Below are 20,890 nucleotides of genomic sequence, written 5' to 3' on the forward strand. Positions count from 1 at the left end.
GATATAAAACTGAGAAAATATGCTATTCCTCCTTCCAAATATATGACCAGACCCTTACTAGAATATTATGGAGTCTTACTATAAATAATTAAACATAATCTGCCAATGCCCCTAGTAAAATACATGAACCAAATATATTTATGGGATGCAGTACCTAAGCTGATTATCATGTGTTTATTCCCTTTTCTAATCAAGGCTGGTTTGTAATTCAAAAGAAATGTCACCATCTTTAGAGCAAAGGAAAATTAACGAGTGTGAATAGTCTATAACTCTGACTTAAAAAAAATAAAAATAAAACCAAGCCAATCAAATGATTCTCAGTCAAATCATGAGCTCCAGAAAACTGTCACTCTGGGAAATAAAACAATAAAATTCCTCATAATTTTCTGTACTCTATTCTCCTCAAATGTGCAAAACACACACTCTGTAAGCCAATTTTTTTTCTATTTTTATTGCCTATGAAATTTTTCACTATGGAAAAAAAAAGAAATTTTTCACTATGACAATGGCAGTAGGATTAGCAGCATTAATGACCTTATTTTTTCACCCAAACCTGTGTTCATTTGCATCTCTAGTCATACACGTTTGCAATGCTCTTTAATGCTCATGAGATATTCTGCTCCATCCCTTGACACTGCTTGACTCACCTCAAAAGTGTGACTTGCTTGGGTCAACACGATGTTTACTAATGTGAAGAAAGGAGAGGCTTAGAGAGGTGTTGGCATGTTTCAGTCTGCTGTTTTTTTCTCTGGGAAAGCCATAAGCACATGCTAGAGCTGGCTTGCTAGATTAAAGTTAAATTGCATCAGTCTGCCCAACGAAGGCTATCCTTGTTCAATCAATAGTTTAAAAAATGCCCAGGTGTGCCACCGAGTCTAACCCAGCCCAGAAAAACTGCCAAGTCACTTCCAGCCCAGATTTCCAACATATTGATACATAAAATTAAATAGACAAATCATTTTTGTTTTAAATCACAGCATTTGGGGGGTGGGGGTAATTGACCACAGTATACTTCAACCTGTATATTGTAAATAACTGAATATAATAACCATGCAAGTAAATACAATAAGCAGTAAATAGTTAAATACTATAACCATACACCAAAATAGTATATCCTCACTAGTAACATTAGTTTCATTTATCCATAGAAATCAAAGTGGACTGAGAAAAGTAATAAATAAGTATATATTATAGTCATCCCCCTTTATTCCCAATACTTTTTGTTAAGAGATATATACTTAAAAAAAGAGAGATATATATTAATTACTAATAAAGTTGATACATTGGTCATAAATAACAATTGAACTTCAGAAAAACTCAGGTAAAAGTCACAGATTATACTACTTTGATGAGTTGAAAGCTTTTATTGTGAGTATATAGGAATGGAAATTTATAACTCCTGATAAAGTTCTTTTTAACTTCTGATGCTCTACTAAGTTTTGGCATTATTCATAATTTAATCATAAAGTTTGTTCTGTTTGAGATTAAAGACAAATTTTCTGGTTTTATATATATATTAAATCATTTTATTGGGGACTCATACATTTCTTACCACAATCCATAATACATCCATTGTGTCAAGCACATATGTACATTTATTGCCATGATCATTCTCAAAACATTTTCCTTCTACTTGAGCCCTTAATATCTGCTGTTCATTTTCCCCCTCCTTCCGTACTCCCCCACCTCATAAACCCTTCATCATTCATAAATTATTGTTATTTTGTCATATGTTACACCATCTCCCCCCACCCTCTTCTCTGCTGTCCATCCCCAGGGAAGGAAGCTATACATAGATTCTTGTAATCAGTTCCTCCTTTCTACCCGAAATTCCCTCCAGGCATCATCACTCTCACCACTGGTCCTGAACAAGTCATCTCTCCTGGATTCCCTGTTTTCCCAGTTGCTATCTGTACCTATGTACATCCTCTGGTCTAGCCAGATTTGTAAGGTAGAATTCAGATCATGATAGTGGGGCGGGGGGGGGGGGAAGCGAGGGGGTGAGGAAGCAATTAAGAACTAGAGAAAAGTTATATGTTTCATCTTTGCTACCCTGAACCTTGACTGACTCATCTCCTCCCCACAACCCTTCAGTAAGGGGGTGTCTGGTTGGCTACTGATGGGCTTTGAGTCTCCACTCTGCACTCACCCACATTTACAAAGATATGATTTTTTTTGTTCCTTGATTTTTGATAACTGATCCCTTTGACAGCTTGTGGTCACATAGACTGGTGTGTTTCTTCCATGTGGACTTTGTTGCTTCTGAAGTAGACGGCCACTTGTTTATCTTCGAGTCTTTAAGACCCCAGTTGCTATATCTTTTGGTAGCCGGGCACCATCACCTTTCTTCACCACATTTGCTATGTACATGTTTGTCTTCATTGATTGTATCAGGAAGGTGGGCACCCATTAATATGATTTTAGTTCTTTGATGTCTGATAACTGGTCCCTTCTACACCTTGTGGTCAGACAGGCAGGTGTGCTTCTTCCATGTGGGCTTTGATGCTTCTCAGCTAGATAGTTGCTTGATTATCTTCAAGCCTTTAAGACCACAGATGCTATATATTTTGATAGCCAGGCACCATCAACTTTCTTCACCACATTTGCTTATGCACACATTTTTCTTCAGCAATCGTGTCGGGAAGGGGTGCATCCTGGAATGCCAATTGAATAGAACAACATGTTCCTGCATTGAGTAAGTGCTTAAGAGTTGCCCTAGGCAGAGGGGTGTGGCCCAGAGGCTGCTAGTGGTTTGTGACAGGGAAGAGAGTGAAAGGAGGGGAAAAAGATAGAAAGAGAAAGACACAGACTTGAGCAATAATTCCAAGCAAACTGATATGCACTCACACACACACACAACTAAAATGCACAGAATAAACAAAAGTGAAAACAGTTTAAAAAAAAGAAAAATGAAAGAAAGAAAAGAAAACAACTAAGAAGGGGAACTAAATCTGCTGAGACTGTAGTAGGAAATAGAGAAGAACTAGAAGAGGAGAAAAAAGAAAACGTGAAAGAAGAACACAAAGAAAGGGAAAAAAGAGAAGAGAAAAGGAAGGAGAAGGAGAGAGAATTTTAAAAATAGTTAAAGAAATAGCTGACCCGTGCTGTGCTGTGTGTAGCACTGACTCGTCCCATGGGCAGCACTGTCTTAGGGGTCAGGCTGCCCACTGGGAGGACAGGGTTGCTCTAAGCAGAGTGTAGGGGTCTGGGAACCAGCAGGGGCAGGTGAAAGGAGTAAGAGGGAGCAGAGAGAATTATACAAGCAGAGAGAGAAGCGAAGAGAGCAAAGACAGAAAGCGGAAAGAATGAAAAAGAGAATAAAGAGAAAGAATGGGGGGGGGGGACCCAACTGTGTTCACTAAAATTGGCTGTAATGGTAAATAGAGAGGAGAGAGAGAAGGAGGAAATAAAGAATAAAGGGATAGCTCATCCCTGAGTGCTTGAATGTGGGGTCAGAGGGGTTTAGAACCTACCCCATAATGGCGGGTTGTTGTGCCCTTTCAATGCAAGGACCCAGTGGTGCTGGGCAGAATTGCCCTAGTTGATGAGATCGCCTTAGAGGTCCGACGGAGGTTTCCTCAGCAGCGCAGCACCGTGTAGGTGTTTGTCCCAGCTGCCTTGTGTGGTGTACAGCACTCCCACGGAGGGCAGGCTGGAGTTCCTCCTGCTATTTGGGTTGATTTGCCCTAAGTGGAGGGCAGTGACCTGGAAACCAGTAGTGGCATATTATAGGAGAGAGGGGGAGAGAAAAGGAGAAAGAGGGAAAAAGAAAAAAAAAACAGAGAGAAAAAACCCAACAAAAACCTGAGCTCGTTTAGACTGCCTGCAGTAGGAAAGATAGAAGGGCTAGTGAATAAAGAGAGAAGAAATAGAGTAGTAGCTAAGGAGATAACTGAGACTTGATCACCTGTCCATGAGACTGGAGGAGTTCTAACTCTTCCTCAAGGTAGCGGGGTGGTTCACTTGTTTGATGTAGGGTTCCACAGATGCTGTGTGGGATTTCTTCAAAGACAAGATCACACCCGTGGCCAGGCGTCAGTTGAGTGCTGGAATGCACTGGTGGACCTGCCTTGTGCTGTATGTAACACTGCAGCAGGGGCGGTGGCAGGGTTTTCCCACAGCCCCGTCTAGGGCCCCAGGACAGGCAGGGCATCCCCAGCTATGTGTAGAATCACTGAGAGGGAAGCTGGGCCTGTCCTATCCAGTCTGCTAGTGCTTACTAGAAGAGGATTTTATTTTTTTTATCCCCCTGGCCAGCTAGAACTAGGGTACCAGGGTCTCTCCTGAACCCATTTTTGTGTGGGATTTCCACTCACAAAGCAAACCAAGAATGCTCTAAAGTGCTCTAGCTTTGGCGGGCCCATGGGCGCCAGCTGCACCCTAGCCAGGAGCAGTGATTTCTCCAGGCAGATGCCCGAGAGGGGACAGACCCCCAGACATGAGGAGAACCCCACGCCAGAGTTCTCCATAAGGTTGGCTGCCTTGAGCTCACAGCCTGGGAAGTGGTGGTGGTAGGTAGCCATAATTTAGAGTAGAAGAAAAAGTAGATTTTTACCTCAGGTAGATCGTGGTGTGGGAGAAAATAGGTGGAAAGTCCGGAGTCCAGGGAGCAAATTTAGTACCAATTGGTCAAGAAGGAAACAACCCCCCTGATAAGTTGGATCTCCCCCTCTGGGGGCCAGCCTGACAGCCCCCAAATCGGAGCACATCACAAGCATAATAATAATAGTGAAATATGTATTATTGGTTTAAAACTCAAACCCAAGTCTGGTTGCTCAGCTCCAAGGAGCACATAGGTAGGAGGCCCTTAACATGAATCAGCATAAGAAGAAACCTAGCTAAGGAATGCCAAAACTCAACTACAGGGCCTGGTGGCTTTTTGCATAACAAGGCCCGCTATAGCAAGAGTCAGCTTTAAATAGCAAGGAGCTGCAGCCCAGAGACTGTGGTTATATTTTTTAGAACTAAGCTTGCCCATATACATGAAGTACAATGGCATTTAGAACAATACATAAAACAAATTTTAATACAGACATTCCAAGAAGAATCATCCAATCATTATACTAATAAAGTCTATTTGAAGAGCAAATAGCCTAAGTATAATCAAGTCTCTGAAAATTTCAATAAGATGGAGTTTTATCAGGAATGCATGTAAAATGTTTTTTTTTTAAACATTTTATTAGGGGTTCATACAACTCTTATCACAATCCATACATATACATACATCAATTGTATAAAGCACATCTGTACATTCCTTTCTCTAATCATTTTTTTTCTTTTTTTTTCTTTTCTTTTTTTACATTTTATTAGGGGCTCATACAACTCCTATCACAATCCACACATATACATACATCAATTGTATAAAGCACATCCATACATTCCTTGCCCTAATCATTCTCAAAGCATTTGCTCTCCACTTAAGCCCCTTGCATCAGGTCCTCTTTTTTTTTTCCCCTCCCTCCCGGCTCCCCCCTCCCTCATGAGCCCTTGATAATCCACAGATTGTTATTTTGTCATATCCTGCCCTATCGGGAATCTCCCTTCCCCCCCTTCTCTGCCATCCATCTCCCTGGGAGGAGGTCACACGTGGATCCTTGTAATCAGTTCCCCCCTTCCAACCCACTCGCCCTCCACTCTCCCAGCATCGCCCCTCACACCCTTTGTCCTGAAGGTATCGTCCACCCCGGGTTCCCTGTGCCTCCAGCTCCCATATGCACCAGTGTACAACCTCTGCCCTATCCAGCCCTGCAAGGTAGAATTCGCATAATGGTAGTTGGGGGGAGGAAGCATCCAGGATCTGGGGGAAAGCTGTGTTCTTCATTGGTACTACATCGCACCCTGACTGACCCATCTCCTCTCCTAAACCCCTCTATGAGGGGATCTCCAGTGGTCGACATTTGGGCCTCGGGTCTCCACACTGCATACTTCACACTCCTTCATTCACTATGGTATATATATATATATATATATATATATATATATATATATATATATATATATATTTGCATGATGCCTTATTTTTTAATTGGCATTGTGTGGAAGAAATGTTAATTTAGCATATCAAGTACTTAAATGAAATGTTGCCTGGTTAGGTGCCATCTTCATAACTACAAGTATGTTTGGGTCCATCATTGCAGATGTGGTGTCAGTCTTTCTCCCAGAGGATTTCTCTAGTGTATGCTGAGTCTGATAGTAGGAGCTTGAGTTGTATAGTGGTACCCTAGAGAAGCAAAGCTAGTGATGCTGTATACATGAAGATGATTTTATATATATATGGAAAGAGAGAGAGAGAAAGATTTATATCAAGAAAATAGCTCACACATTTTTAAAAGTGGGCATAGCCAAGTCTGTGCAGGTTCCAAGTCTGTGGGTCAGAGATTAGGATAGAAGCTTTGTATTAGTCTGGATTGATTAGACAAACAAATCCAGAGATACTCATAGGTGTGTAAGAGAGAATTTTATATCAAAGAGAATTGTATATTAAGAAAACATCCCAGCTTAATCCAGATCAAGACCATAAGGCCAATATTAGGCGACGTGTCCAACACCAGTCTATAAATTCCTCTTCAGACTAATGCTGCACATGCAATGATGCCAAATGCAGGAAGATCACAGGCTAGTGCGTGGGAAGTCTTGTGGATCCAGTGGTAGTGGAAGCATCTCAACACTTGTGCAGGTCTCCATGTGGCTCCCCAGCTTTAGACCTCTGGCTCCATCAGAGTAGCTCCCTTGTGACTTGTCAACAGGAATGTGTAGCAGAGAGAGTGTGTCTGGTCTCCAGTGCACTATTTATCTCTGTCACACCTTCAAAGGAGGTCATCAAGCTGCAACGTGATTGACAGGCTAGACTCCACCCCTTCTTCAAGTTGACAGGAGATTATGCAACTACCACAGTGTTCTCTTGACTTGTCCCTGTGGCAGCTGATGAACCCAGGATCGGGCTTGTGGGTGCAGGGATCAAAGGACCCGAGGTCAGCAGAATAGGTTTGGGGCTACAGAGTAAGAGAATCCAGAGTCTGTAGGCCACTGACAAGTCTCAGAATTGATAGACAAGATGTCAGGCCATGAAGGAATCCTGATGGCATATTGTACTGCTAATCTAAGTTTAGCAATTCAGCATGATCATCTGCTCCACAAACAATACTTTCTGCTCCCATAAACAGTTACAGTCTTAGAAACCCACAGGTACAGTTCTGCCCTGTCATATAGGATTACTATAAGTCTGAATCAATTTGATGGCAGTGTGTTTGTGATACTTTACCAAACAAATGGAAGTCTCACTGCCCTCACTTCTAAAAGCTATCCTGGTTGTATTCATTCTAAGACGGACAATCAATGTAATTAATATTCAAATTAATATTCATACTCTGCAATATCACAATTTGAATACAACAATACTTTAAAAATATTTATCTCTTCACACAGACTCAGCTAAACACTTTTTGTTTTAACCAAGGCAAAAGAGACATATATGAAAAAATATGTAAAATAAATGAACAGGTGTTTGTTTCTATATAGTACTTTACAGATGGTATAAATAAGAGCATATGACTTGTGATTTAAGTATGACTCTTATGTACTTCAGAGTCAGATTTCCAGAAATAGTCTGCCATCCTCAGAATTATTCCAGTAGAACAATACTATTATGAGGTACAGAATTTCTATCCTGAGATGAAGGAAAACATAAATTCCCTTGCAAATCTTGGATTCTATCCTCAGTAGCATCATATTCAATAAAGTACTTTAGAGGGTGAATGAAATAGACACCATGACTGCATCCGTGAGAGCTCAAATGCACCATAACTGGGAGGCCGGTGCAGGACCAGGCAAAGCTCCCCCCTCTCGTGCATGGGGCCGGTATGAATGGGAAACAGCTAGATGGCACCCAACAAGAACAGTAACCCCTTGAAAATAGGCTCTGCGTCTCATTCACTGGAAAACCATTCATATCCTTGACCTATAGCTGGGCATTAGAAATGACCTGCCATGTCAGTGAATTGTAGACTTGCCTGGGTAGCCTAGAAGCACTGATGTCATAGTGAATTACATGTCGGACTACTAACAGCAAAGTCAGCACTGCGAATCCACCAGTTGCTCCATGGGAGAGAGATGAGGCTTTCTGCTTCCATCAAGATGTAAAACATAGGCAGGCCTCCTCTGCCACGCAGGGTCATTGTGCATCAGAAGTGACTCAATGGCAGTGAGCGAGCCAGTGGGGAGCCTTGTGGTCACTCTATTATGTGATAATGCTTTAAAATCTATCAACATGCATTTCTCTTTTTGTACTACCTGCTATTCAGCTGAGACATCATTGCCTCAGGAAGAACTATTTAGGATGTGCCTTCGAAAATAGTCACTTGAAGCCTGTTCCAAAGACAATACTCAAGAAAGCCGCAAGTGTTTAAGTGAGAACTGAAATGTTAAGAGATTAAAAAAAAAAAAGCTGAAAAGGATTTTCTGTCAAAAAGTGAAATCCTAAAAAGCAAAACAAAACAGAAAGTGAAAACCTACAGAAGCAGAACATGGAATTTATCCGCAAAAAAGCGATTGGAACATACCGCGTATACTCAAGCACAAGCCGACCCAAGTATCAGCCAAGGCACCAAATTTGACCACAAAAAAATTCATTAAAAAATGTGCTGAACATGCGGCTTACGCACGAGTACGTACGGTAGATGAATAGCTAAGTGACCCCATCCAAATGGCAAGAATAAGTTTGCCCTGTCCGGGAGGGGGGAGTAAAAGAGGGAGCATGAGAACTGTGGCCGAGAGAAGCATGAGAAGGACCACATCGAGAGGCAGAGTCTCCGCGAGCCACCCTATCATCTGCCCAAGCCGCATGGAAACCCAGGTGGCACCCACCGGCCATCAACTGTCATTGAATTGAGTGCCCGTGTCACTGAGGCTAACACACCGTGCTAGCTTTCTTCTCTGCCAGAAAGTGAGAGCAGCCTCTCACCGTCTGCCTTCATGTTACCTCTCACTGGGCCAACTGTGGTCTAAGACCGCTCAACAGTACAACATGTCCAATGTGTTTAGTGCCTTCTGCCATGCTCCAACAGAGCTCTGTCTGGTCGAGCCGGGTTGACACATTGAGCTGCTGATCACAACGCCAGCGGTTTAAAACCACCAGAAATAAAGATGAGACGTTCTACTCCTGTAAGTATTTAGTCTAGGAACCCACAGGAGCAGTTCTACTGGGCTCTAAAGGGTCTCTATGGTTCCGAGTGGACTCGATGACAGTGAGGCTTTGTGAGCCACTTGTCTAGATTTTCTTAGCCCTGAAACAGCTGATAGAGCCCTTGAGCGCGCTGAAGGAGCAGTGATTCTGTAAAGAAGAATGCATCTAGCTCCTAAACTGGATTGGGAAATATCAGAACCAATTTGAAATTCTTCTCCCCAATTTCCAGAAAAGACTGAAACCTGCCCACAGTATACTTAGTTGGCATAGACACCTCCAAGTCTAGAAACCTGTGGCTTCTTTATATGACATTATTATGTAAATGCATTTTTCTTTTTAACATAGGTAAACAATTCAAGCAATGTCATGAACAAAGGAGGCAGGGAAGCTACGTAAAGTTCTCCCAGGTTGAGAGAATGTCTCTCAGAGCTAGTTAGGTAATTAGAGCTCATGATCGACCAACCACGTTATGTTCTCAAATAGAAGTGAGATTTAGAAAGAAAAATGGGAAATGGTAGTATGTGGACATCGTCCATTTGCATGCAGCCTAGTGATGGAAACAGGACAAAAGCAAGCACTCGGACAACCCTGCGTGGCTTCTCTGTAGGTGGCCAGATTACAGCTATGTCAGTAGTTCAATCTGTCTTTGTATACTTTGCTTACCCTAACTTGTTACATAAAGATAAAACCTAAAATCAGGCTATGTTGCCTCTCTCTCTCTCTCTCTCTCTCTCTCTCTCTCTCTCTCTCTCTCTCTCTCTCTCGTTATATTTGGTATTGCTACTATAACATAAATACCATAAGTGGATGGTTTCAGCAAGCAGAAATGCATTTTCTCACAGTTCGGGAAACTTGAGGCTTGCATTCAGGAAGCTGACACTAAGGGAAGACTTGCTTTTGTCACAAGGAAAGCCGTTATCTCTTCCGATCCTAAGCAATTTTCATGCCACTTGACATCCCTTTGCCCTCCTCTCTGCTCCTGTGTTTAAGCTCTTTTGTATCTCAGAAGAGACTGGCTCAAGACAGAGCCTTCCTCAATTCTGCCTCATTAGCATTGCAAAGACAACCGATTTCAAATGGGAGTCTGACTGCAGACATACAGGTTAGGATTTATAGCGCATATCATGGAGGGCACAATTTGACCCATTCTAGATGATGTGACTTTTTTTTTGCAAAACAATTTTTATATATCTTCTCTCTTTGGGGATAACATTCTGGTTTCAGGTAGACAGCCTCCCTTTAATCCACGTTTGCTTTTTATAGTGGTTCCTTATGCATTCATTCCATTATCTGATCTCTAATTAATCTTTAGGCTGTGTCCTTGAATTTTTTTCAGAGTGATTTAACAACTTTACTTCATAAGAGTATCATCATACAGTAAGGTTCAATTGATATATATTAAACAAAGCCAACTTGTGGCATAACATTTGAATATTTATATGCCAGTTGATAATGTATAAGGTGATTTCATGTGCAGTATTTTATTTCCACAAATATGCAACAGATGTATTTATTACTTCATCTTCACAATATAGAAACAAGAACTGAGAAAGTCAAGGATCTGTTCAATATTGAGTTGCAGGGCTGGATTTGAAACGGAAAGCTCACTGATTAAAATTTACATGTCCTCACTACTTATTCCAACCTACTTCCGAAAAAATCTTTTTCAAGTTTGGCTTGATTTTTCTGTCAATAAAGAACCAAAATCGATAGAAAGAGAAATTCACAGCATGTTCCTGGTTGGCATGAGTGAGGACCCCAGTGCTGGTCTGCTGGCACCGATTAGGAATAAGATAGGCTACAACAGCTGTTGCTGAGAAGGAAACAGTGTCTAGGAAGAGGCAGCTCTGGTGACGTGGTGGTTACACACCAAGCTGCAATCACAAGGCCCACAGTTCAAAACCACCAACCATGCTGTGGAAGAACGACTGGGTTTCCACTCCCAAAACCGATTAAACAATTCATCTCAGACATTCACAGATGCAGTTCTACCCTATCCGATAGGATCGCTATGAATCAGCATCAACTTGATGGCAGTGAGTAATGTTGGCCAAGATAGAGACAGAGAGCAATAGACAGAGAATTCAGGAGCACCATGAAGTCAGATGGAAAAAGATGAACAGGCAGAAACTGAAGGCAGTCGATGAGAGCAGAAAGTTTCCCGGCAGACCAGTCATGGCAACTGAGTCTGCAGGGGAGGGCTAAAGCAGGCAGCTGAGCATTTGAGCGTCATCTCTAGAGAAGGAAGCCTTGCTCTTCCATCCATGGAGACTCCTAACTGTCTCTGGATATACACTGAGTCTTGCTCTTTAAGATAGGGAACACTCTTTGAGTCTGAAGTAGCTGCATCTTCTGGCTTATCAGGTGACTTCAGTGAGATTTAGGAAGAAAGTACAGTTGGGAAGGCACAAGGGTACTGGCACATCCCCTCTGCTTTCTGGCACTCCAGAATGTGCTCACTGCGTGACCATTACTCAGAAACAGCATTCAGTGGACTGATTCCAGAAGAGTAAGCTTCCTCCTCGGACGCGCTCTCAAGCTGCCTCACCTCCATTCCCAAACCTAAACTGTGGATGTCCTAGAACACAAAGGACACCCACCTGGGGGCCTAAACACTGCTTTTTAAGCCAGCGCGTTGTAAAGAAATGGTCTTCTCCACCATACGGAGGACGGATTGGGTTTTCCATTAGGAGGGGTCAGTTACCAGTGAGTCCGCTAGGACTCATGGCACCTACGTGCGACAGAGTAGAACTGCGCTGCCTCCTGGGAATGAGGTGGCCAGGCATTTTTTTCCCTAGGTGGACACAAACATAAAGCCTTTAAATTATGCTTATTAAGCATTTGCACCTTCCAGGGACACCTTTCCACTGGAGTGGTTGTGAAAAGAAACTCGATTTTGTGAGGCTCTGCCATTGAGCTGCAGTGCGCATCGTGGACCTTAATGTGTTGTTTTGTTTTTAATTTTTCTAACCATGAGATAAAAGTAGAATTGTTATACCCCTTGATGCTTAATGCATACAAACAAGTCAGAAAGAAATTAAGATATTTTATTTTCCTTAAAGACGTTTTTAAGAAATTTGGACTTAAATCATACTTTCTTTCAGCCTCTGACTTAGTGACGGGCTCCCCCAATTGGAGCTCTGAGGTATTACAAGCCATCCTCAATGACTGGCAAGCCAATGCTTGTAAAAGAAGCATTTGACTTTTCTTTTAAATCCTCCTCATTGAAAAGTTCTCTTTAGGGAATTCAAAAGACATTGTATTTTCCACTCTTCTTTTATTTGATTTTTCATACTACTGATCCATTTATCCTTTAATAAAATTTGTCTAAATACTGCAACATGCTAGAGCATATTCTGATCTCAGGGAAAAGAGAAAATATCTTGTGGTACTGAAAATCATAGAACAAGACCATGAGAAATTAAAGGGTCTCAACAAGAAAATCTGGAGACCACACATTGATAATAACAATTAGTAAAGCAATTACTACATTTAAGTTAATTACAAGTGCATAACCTGGGCAAGAGAGGCGAAGAGATCACAATATCTGTCTCCTGCACATTTAAGGGTCTCTCGTGTAAAGAAGGGCTTCGAGTCACAACATTGCTTTACAGAATCTTGGCATTATTAACATTGTGGAATGGGTTATTTGTTGGTGGTAGGGGGGCTCTGTTTTGAATATCTCTGGTCCTACGCACTAGATGCCTGTAGCACCCAACTGAGTATCATCCAGACATTCTCAAATGTCACCTGAGGACAATATCATTCCTCATCTAGAGTAGAAAGCAGTTGATAAAGGGATAGATATCTAGGGAGTCTTGGTGATACTGTGTGTTAGACACTGGGCTGTTAATTCTAAGATAAGCATTTCGAATCCACTAGCCACTCTGCAGGAGAAGAGGGAGCTCTATGGTCTTTGAAACTCCCAATAAGGTTACTGGGAGCTGCAATGATGCAAGGACCTCCATAATGGTAAGCTTGGTGTTAGGGCTTGGAAGGATATACTAAGGACCCCTGGTGGCATAGCATAATAGATTTGGTGTCAAATTAGCTGGGGCAGTATTCTCCAGGATTAAGCAGTGAAGACCTAGTAATTCCCCATTATGTGATGTAATTTCCTCCATTATGGGACTGGCTATGAGCCATCAAGTCGTGGTAAGATTAGGGCGGGATGCAACACTATCATTCCGATCACAACCCTGACGCAAGCAACTGAAAGGAAGTTTCTCCGAGTGTATAGCCTTCTTCCAATAAAATTGCATGTTGTGGGAGAGCTTTCTTGCTTGTTGCTTGGTCTGGACCCTGCATTTAGCCCATCAACCTTTGGATTTGAAGCAATGGCCTGCTATAACTCTCTGCCATCCAGTTGGTGCCAATTCTTAGTGACCATATAGGACAGTGTAGAATTGTCCCTATGAGTTTAAGAGACTGTAAATCCTTACAGGATTAGAGACCCAGGTCTTTCTTCCACAGAGGGGCTGATGGTTCCAAACGGCTGTGGTTACAGCCCCAGAGTAACCCACTGTAACACAGGGCTCCTGAAAGCCTGCCATAGTGCCCCCCAATCCTAAGACTTATCAGTGGCCTGCCATCTGACCGAAAAATTAGTCATTTTAACCTAGTAATTATAAGATTATCTCCAGGCTACTATTTTTTTAATTTTAAGGCCCAGAGAATTTTTGAATGGTTTAGTCCCATTACTGTTTTTTTATGACTCAGTGATTAGATAATTTTTTAATTAAAAAGACAATGAAGAGCTACTGACCAGACCTATATTAGTCCCAAATTTGTTTCTAAACCGTAAAGATTACTCCCTTTGTTTGGCTTTTCTCAAATAAAAAAGGACCACTCATTAAAAAGTGCAGATACAGTCTATGTAACATAATTGAAGTGTGATTATTCCCATGTGTATAATAAGACTTCATTCATTTCCAAAATATATCACACCCTAACATAGATTTACTGTGGGCTTAACTGTATGCTAGGTGAGTGTTGACATGCCTTTATATTTGTGAGCTTAGTATGCATGTGTGCATTTAAGAAGCATTCAATTACATTTAGAGCACAAGAGATTTTCTGGGAGTCCAATCTCTGGGATATAGAAACAAGGACTTTCTGGAGAAAAGTACTGAATCTATTGGCCAATAGCTTCCAGGATAAGTCCTGTTTATTTTGTTTTGTTTTTAATTGGGGTAATGATTGATCTTACCATAAGGCAGGTTAGTACACGTTTATCCTTTAGAAACTTGAAAGCACCCACAGAGTGAATGATCATGCTGCTAAGATGGCAAGTATCTTAGGTTGAGAGCTCTAGAGAAGCAAAACAAGTGATGTTCATGTCTTTTGATATATTTTGAAATTTATATCACACAGTTGTAAAAGCAGGCATGTCCATTCCAAATCCAAGCCAGCTTCCAGTGCTTAAATCAGAGATTCAGCTGGCTGTTTCTCCTGGCTCATCTAGCTTCAGGGACTGATGAACCCAAGATGGGCAGGAATACCACAGGCCACAGTCTGCAGAGGAGGATGAATCCAAGGTCAGGAGGCTAGATGGTAGTTCACTGATGGCTCCCCAAATCATCAGGCAATGTGGCAGACTATTGGCTCAAGTCCAAAGAAGTAGAAGTTGATGACCCAGATGCAGAATCCAGACCATCAAAAACAAATAAGCTCGTCCAACGCATCTTCTTATGGAAGAAGTTGGCCATGCCTCAAGGGAGCTTCCCTTCCATTGAATTGGGCCTGGGACTGGAGTGAAGCATTTGCATTCCTCCATAATCTGCTCACCGACAGGGTGCTTACTGGAGTTGATTACATTGTGCTGAGTCACATCATGAGGGAGTACTAGGTCTTCGGTAAGTAAACTTTGAGATTCTTGGCCCAGCTGAGTTGACGAAAAATCTGCTAGGGTGCAGATGCCGAGGGCCATAATACAGGCATTGAAACAGACCCACCCTCTAAGACAGCGCCTTTGATGGAGGTGGTTGAACTGTACCTGAAGAGGTCGATGAGCTAGCACTCACCTTTCGGTAGACGTGTACACCCTCCAAGATTTCAAAGCGTCTCCACATCACATTCTTACACACTTCTGAAATTCTCCAATTGATATAAAGAGGTAAGATCAAGGGAAATATTATATTAATCATCGGCATCATCACTCGATGTCCATGCACCACTTTCCTCAGTACTCTTGTTTGGAGGGAAGGGAGCACGATATCATGTATCAGGTAATATCCAGGATCTAGGTGCTTACTCTGAGATTCCCATCACTGACAACCATATTGCGGCTTATTAACAAACCGAGCATCTGTTTGGAACCTGATTCATTTTCCATGGGAAGGTGCCAGAAACTATTTAGAGTGACCGAAAAGCGTTAAAACAATAACCTTGATAACAATGGCTGAAAAGCCTGCTGATTTTGAGAGACCATCTTAGAAAAAGGCTGCCCTTCATTTAATAATGGAGGCTTCTCTGGTGAGAGAGACCAAGCTATTTTCCAAGCTCACCTACCAATTCACTTGGGTAGGGGTACATATTTGAAAGTCTAAGTGCAAGCAGTGTGTTTTACTAAGCATTGTTCCCCTCTGCCCTCTCCTACCCACGCAGCAGCATCTCCCAGGGCCGCTTTGTTAGAGCACAGTAGTTCACAGCTTGTGGTAGGTACGGCCGCAGCCCAAGCTAAATGATTTCATTAGGCACACGCTGACTTAGCCCAGATTGTTCCCTTCAGGTCCTGGATCCTACATGGAATTGACTCATCCTCCATCATAATTACCGGAAGCATCCAAAGCAGCTGTTGTCTCCTCCCCATTGCTCACTCTGGATGGCAGACAGCCTGGGGGTCTCATCAACTGACAATGATACGCTTCATTTCAGTGTGCAAGTGTGTGCGTCCCATAGTGTGAGCCAGGAGCCATTACCTGCCCACTTGCTGTTAGTGTTGGTGTGGAAAGTACTGTCTACAACAGAGCCTGGCAAAGGCAGAAATAGAACTTCTACTAAACACAATGCATTAACTCACAGTAAGCATCACTAAGGAGTCCTGGTAGCACAGAGTCTTGGTAGCATGGTAGTTAAGTGTGCTCAATTGTCAACTCAAAGACCAGCAGATTAAACTTACGAGTCACTCAACTAGAGAAGAATATGGCAGTTTGACACCCTGAAAACAGCAGCTACTCCCACGGAGTAGCTCTAAGCTGCCGTGGAGGGTCAACATGAGTCAGAACTGATTCAGTGGGAATGCTTTTAATAAAAATCTTCATTAGAACATAAAAGATGCAATACTAGTGTTAATATTTGCTGCCAGTTATATATGCTATGTACTCGGTAGGAAAGCTGGTAGTGTAGTGGGCTGTACATTGGGCTATTAACTACTAGGCCAGAAGTACTTTGAAACTGCCAGTTGACTATGTGGAGAAAGATGAGACTTTCTACTCCTAAGAAGATATATCGCCTCTGAAACCTACAGGGGCAATTCTACTCTGTTCGTAGAATTGCTGTGGGTCAGAATTCACTCTATGCAAGTAAGATGTGATTGGTGCTGAAATAAAAAAGCATACACCAAATTCACTGCCATTGACTCAATTCTTCCTCATAAGAACCCTGGAAGATATGGTAGAACTGTCCCTCTGCGTTTCTAAGCCTGTAACTCTTTGTTGTTGTTGTTACGAAACTGCAACTAAACTCACTGCCATCTAGTCATTGCTGAATCATAGTGACCCTCTGTAGGTTTAGAGACTATACCGTTACAGGAACAGAAAGCTCAGTCTTTCTCCTGAGGAGCAGCTGGTAGTTTTGAAATGCTGAGCATGCAAATCTCAGGTCAACACATAACCACTACACCAGCAGGGCTCCTCATTTGGTGTTAGGTCCCACAAATCACCCATGACCCATAGAGACCATGTGCACAACAGAATGAGCAACTGCCCAGTCCTATATGCCATCCTCAGAATTTTTCCCATGGCTGAGTCCACTATTGCAGCTGCCATGCCAGTCCATCTCATTGAGGGCCTTCCTCTTTTCTGCTGACCCACTACTTTAGAAAAGCATGATGTCTTTCTCCAGGGACTTGTTTCTCCTGACAACACGTTCAAGGTATGTCAGATGAAGTCTTCCTTTGCCTCTAGGGAGCACTCTGAAATTACCTCCACCAACAAAGATTGGTTTGTTCTTTTAGCAGTCTCAGTACTTTCAATATTCTTCTCCAGCACCACAATCCAAAGACATCAAATATTTAATCTTCCTTACACAATGTCCAACCTTCCTATGCATATGAGGCAATTGATAACTCCATGTCCTGGGTCAGGCGCACCTTAGTCCTCAAAGTAGCACCCTTGATTTTCAATTTCCTAAAGAGATCTTGTGAACAGCAGATTTACCCAACGCAACATGTCTTTTGATTTCTGACTGCTGCTTCCATGAGCATTGATTGTGGATCCAACCAGGGCCAAATCACTGACAACGTCAACCTTCTCTCCACTTGTCATGTAAGTTATCTGTCGGTCCAGCTGTGAAGATTTCGGTCTCCTCTACCTTGAAGAGCAATCCATGCTGACAGCTGCGATCCTCGATCTTCCGAAGCAAATACCTCAAGTGCTCGTCACTTTCAGCAAACATGGTTGTGTCGTCTGCACATAGCTGCTTGTTAAGAAGCCTTCCTTCAATCCTCATGCCACCTTCTCCTTCATATAATCCACCTTCTCTGATTATTTGCTCAGCAAACAGCTTGAAGAAGTATTGTGAGAAACCATAACTCTGACAAACATGTTTCCTGATTTTAAACCATGCCGTTTTCCCTTGTTGTGTTTGGACAATTGTCTCTTGACCCAAGTTCCTCATAAGCGCAATGAAGTATTCTGAAACTCTTCTTCTTCTCAAGGTTCTCCGTAGTTTGTTATTATCCAAACAGTAGAATTTCTTAACATAATCAATAATACACACGTAAACATCTTGCTGGAATTCTCAGCTTTCAGCCAAGATTCATCGGACATCACCAATGATATCCCTTGTTTCACCTCCTCTTCTGAATCTTGCTTGATCCTCTGGAAGCTCCCTGTCAATGTACTTCTACAACCATTGTTGGATGATCTTCATCAAAATTTTACTTGCATGTGCAATCAAGTATATTGTTCTAGAATCAGGGCATTCTGTTGAGTCACCTTTCTTTGGAATAGGTACATAAATGGATCTCTTCACAGGAGTACAAAGCCTTGTCTTTCTCCAGAGGCACTGACTGGTGGTTTTGAACTGCTGACCTTGTAGTTAAAGAGCAACCATGATTCCACCAGGACCCTGAGGTACTGGGATAATCAGCCAAAATATATTCTTTGTCTTTATTTTCCTAATATGCCTCTAATGTTAAAACAAATAATATTATTACCCACCAGAGCAGATGGGAGGTTAAACCTACCACCTTTTTTAGACCAAACCAAAGCCATTCCCATGAAATCTATTCCAACTTGTGGCCACACCAAATGTCCAAACTTCATGGAGTTTTCATGGGTGTAAGCTTCCCAGTAGCAAATTATTAGGCATTTCTTCTGTTGTACAGATGGGTGAGTTCCAACTACCAAGCCTTCCATTGCCAGCTGAGTGAAAATCATTTCCACCATCCAGGCTCTGTTCTCGTAGCAGAGCCTATGGGTATCACAAGGAAGGCAAGGATATGATGCCAGTAAACCAGGCTTCGAATCTTCATGAAGATAATCGGCGATCAGTAACATTTGGCATAACCCACTACGTGCTAGCTCTAACTAGATCCGGGGACAGAACAGAAGATAGTGACATTAGCGCTCCACTTGAAGATTTAAAAAGAGGTGATTTTAAACAGTTTGGGGGCAGAAGGGAAAGGCACAATTTGGCAACGGGGTAAGGAGGACGAAGGAGGCTGGCAGGCTTTAAAACCTCTCCGTGTGAGGTTGCAGTCTGGACAGGAAACTTACCCTAGGGAGTGAGTGGTAAGTAAAGAAAGCGAAAGAGGGATGGGTGAGGTTTCTATAAAAAGAGGCTTCTCTAGACCCACCAGCACATTAGAAGAAAATCAAGGACTCGTAGCCAGTCTCCTGAAACTCATGCCTTGGCAGAATACTAGACAGCAGCTTCACGGAATGATTCCTGATGTTTTGGATTACAAGCAACAGCTTGAGATCCTAATGAAAAACCTACACACATCCAGGTGCATGTCTATGCACCCAAGATTTGACATAAGTGAACAATGGCAAAAATCTCCTTCATGCTAGTCCTACAGGGGTGACGAATACTCCAATCATCAGAAGGCACAATGATATATGAAGAGACTCATATATCTCTTCCACGGATTGCAGTATTTTGGAGCACTGGCCATGCAGAAAACCCAGGGAGCAGTGGCCAGACCATTGCTACAACAAGAGACCGAGCTGTGATGTGTAAAACAAAGAAGGCACAGAAATCTTGGAACAGCCTGTGAGAGAAGCCATTTCAGGTGCTGGCAGAGAACAGTGATTACCAGCTAAAGAAGTTGAATGCATTACCCAGTGCTGCTTTAAGAGAAATACCAAGAGCGGGTAGGTTTAACAAAGAGAAGTGTGTTTTCTCAGAGTTGAGGCTGCAAGTCTGAAGTCGGGGTGCAGGCTTCAGGAGAGGGCTTTTCTCTCTGGTCTGGAGGAAAAAGCAAAAGCCTTCGCCCCAATCCGTCCCCTGAATTCAGACCTGGGGATAGTTGTGTCTTGGAATGTAATTTACCCCCTCTCTGCTCTGCTTTGTTCATATTCTTTTGTTTATCGTAAGAGGTTGACTTAAAATATACCCTACATTAATCGCACCTCATTAACACAGCAAAGACAACCCCTCGCAAATGGAATTTTAAACACAGGTGTGTTAGGCCTGATTCTCTAGAGAAGCAAAACCAGAGATGGATATATGTATGTATGTGCACTGATGAACCAGGAAGATAAAGCAGGAAGAGCACACCTGGTAGAGGCAGAGGCAGATGCACTCCAGGTAGGCAGATGGAATGGCTCCCAGAATCAGGAGGTAACATTGCAAGCTGTTGGCTCAAAGGCCAAAAAACAAAAGGTGGATAAACCACATGCAGATGCAAACTAGCAAGAAAGGAAACTGTCCACCATGTCTACTTGAATAGTAAGAAGGCCGTTCCCACAATGAAAAATCATCAGTAAATGTTACATTTCACCCTAATCTTCCCACAACTGCTTAGTAGGTCCCCTCATGGAATTAATAACATTCTATTAGATCACATCATGGGAGACAGCCTTAGCTAACAAACTACTGAGAATCCTGGCCCAGTTGATTTGACACAAAGCCTATCAAAACAGGCAGAGAGGTTAGGATTTATAGCACATAATTTGAAGGTACACAAATTCAATCCATAACAGAAGCCCTGTGTGCCATCAACCATGATATGAATGAAGATTCAAGGAAATAAATGCTTTCGTCCTAAATTACCAACATACGTGGAAAAGACTAAGTTAGAAGGGTATTTCATGATACTATCAGAGAGAATGTAGGAAGACTTGAAGAACTGGGGTCTCAGAAGCTGGGGGTGTTGAATTATTGATGTGTTGTTGTTTGTGTCAGATGCCATTGACTCTTTCCTGATCCATAATGATCCTTTGCACAGCAAAATGAAATGCTGCCCAGCCCTGTGCCTCCTCACCACGGTTCCTATGCTGAGCCCATTGTTCCAGCCACTGTCAATCCATTTTGCTGAGG

The sequence above is a fragment of the Tenrec ecaudatus genome, chromosome 4, assembly GCF_050624435.1.
Source record: "Tenrec ecaudatus isolate mTenEca1 chromosome 4, mTenEca1.hap1, whole genome shotgun sequence".
Classification (NCBI taxonomy): Eukaryota; Metazoa; Chordata; class Mammalia; order Afrosoricida; family Tenrecidae; genus Tenrec; species Tenrec ecaudatus.